Here is a 2,367-nt window from a genome sequence, read left to right on the forward strand (position 1 = left end):
TGTTTGTAATGAACTGCATTTTGGAGAAGCACCGAATCAAATTGTTGGATGAAGAGAACACTGCAGCCTTCGTTTCCATTCAATATGACCCTATTAAACAACCCTAGAGGTTGCCTACATGTGTATTTATTACTGTGACTAAGCATTAGTAATTACACCATCGATCCCCATATGAGGACCTAACCATTCAGTGTCATTTGGTTCCAACTATGACTATAGGAGCACATTGTCTACAAATGTGAGAACTGGAGCAGTGATAAATGTCTATTGTATGAGTGCCGCATTTTCCACCAGCACCTTGAATCCTGCATAATGATCCCATTATACATGACAGCACTTAAATAATAATGTGATTGGCAGATTCAGTGTCATATAGTCGAGAGCTCCTCCATATTATATATGATTACTTTCAGTAACAACGCAGATATGCACTAGCTTTGATGTTACACTTTGCTGCATTTTTGAATAACTGTTGGAAGGTGCCTCTGCGTCTGGTGGTCTCAATATAACAAACAAGCTAAAAAAAATGTACTTCAAAGTTCAGCTCCCAGTTTGTTTAGCCTTGAGTAGATTTGCAGCAGCGTTTGCCAAGATTACCTTCATTGCTCCATCAAGAGGGATTCTTAACGATTCATGTGCCCTAGAATATTTGGATGGCTAATATAGTGCTCTGTGAAAGTCAGAGAGCGTTTTGGCTATGAGCTTTTAACACGTGCCTTAACTGAGTACACACTGGAGAGTGCCAATAGCTGTACAAGGTGGATTTTTGGACTAGAAATCACGTTGCATAAGTCCTCGACAGCTTACAGGTTCTCATGAAAAAAAACAGAGAATAGTCTTTCTGGCATTGGCTAAAATCCGCTTCTGACAGCTCGACTCAATCACAGCACCTTGGAGGTGAAAGTAGCCTCAAGGTTCCCCCACCCCACCCCCACAACCCACTTTTTTTTCAAAGGTCCCAGAATGACGCCGATGATGAGGTCTGGGAGGGTGGTGGTATTTGATGGAAGTGAGAAGGAGAGGGGGGGGGGGGGGGGGGCAGGGTGCTCTATTTCAGCACTGAAAGTACACTGCCTGGAGTCTTGGCTTTCTTTTCTCTCTCCGTACGCCCCTCCCTCCCCTATGTCTTTCTCACTCTCCCCCTGGCCTCCACACTTAGTACTCTCCTGCTACTGACACGGCCTCAGTCTCTCCTGCTAATTTAGAACTGGCTGGTCAGCAAAGACCCGGCTTTGCGGCGAAATAACCTCTGGACGACTCCACTGCCGTGTTTAAGGCACATGTACGCCTCCTCCCTCCGGATATCATGGGATGCCAGACACACCTGGCACTTTCCCGAGGAGCAACATGGACTATATATAGCCCAACAGATTTAATATTAGCCTTTCCTCCCTCTCCTTTAAAATTCTCGTGCCAGCGCGGCAAGACGTTCTTGTCCTCCACGTTGAAGTTGCTTGTTGAGATGCCTGTAATCTTTGCCCACCTGCAGCAGCAGGTAAAATGAATATCATCACACTTCAAAGGCACGGGAATGACTTTTGGTGCACACCCACTCTTACATGTTCGCCTCTTCTTAACGGGGTGGTGGTGGTGGGGGGGGGGTTTGGGGGTCTTGGCTCAGCCGAGGGAGGATTGGCTCGGAGAGTTATCCAGGTATATAGAGGGCTTAGACGAGGCTTATTTAGGATAATCTACAACATGGTACGAGAGAGTAGTCATCACATGTCTGGAATCCAGACAGACGGCATTTTTCTCCCTGGCAGCCCGGAGAGCGAACGAATGAAACGAACGAACCGAACAAGCGAACGTGGCTCGGATGCCGCTCGCCTGCTAAAATATTCAGACGGCGTGAGATGAAATATGCATGGCAACAGTAAAACAACACCGCAGCGCGCCTCGGCTCTGGGTCTGTGTGCTTTCCCCTCATCCCTCTCCTGTCAGCAAGGTGAAGGGGAGACACTGAGGAGACGGCCTCCTTCATGCCTCTCCTCGGGTCTGGCTGACTAGGTGAGCGGGGTACGCCAGCGATATTTTCGGGCTGTGGGTCAGGAAGTGTTAATAGGCTTCCTCCAAGGAGCGCCGCTGTGAATAAATATCCCTTGATTGAGTTATTTTCCAGGTTTTCAAAACTAATTTGGAATCTCATTGGTCCTAATCAGCCCACATTGATGATATAAAGTGTTGATGAGAAAATTATATTTTTAGCCATGAAGTAATACCTGTAACTCGCGTGGCATGGGAGTCCAATTAAAATGGATAATAATCTTGGGAGCCGGCGCCCTCGCTTCCCATACATTACAGGGATTGGCATGTTCCGAGACTTAATTCCGCCCCGTACATTTTTCTGCGATCGAATAGGAACTTATC

This window comes from Alosa sapidissima, chromosome 20 (assembly GCF_018492685.1).
Source record: "Alosa sapidissima isolate fAloSap1 chromosome 20, fAloSap1.pri, whole genome shotgun sequence".
Classification (NCBI taxonomy): Eukaryota; Metazoa; Chordata; class Actinopteri; order Clupeiformes; family Clupeidae; genus Alosa; species Alosa sapidissima.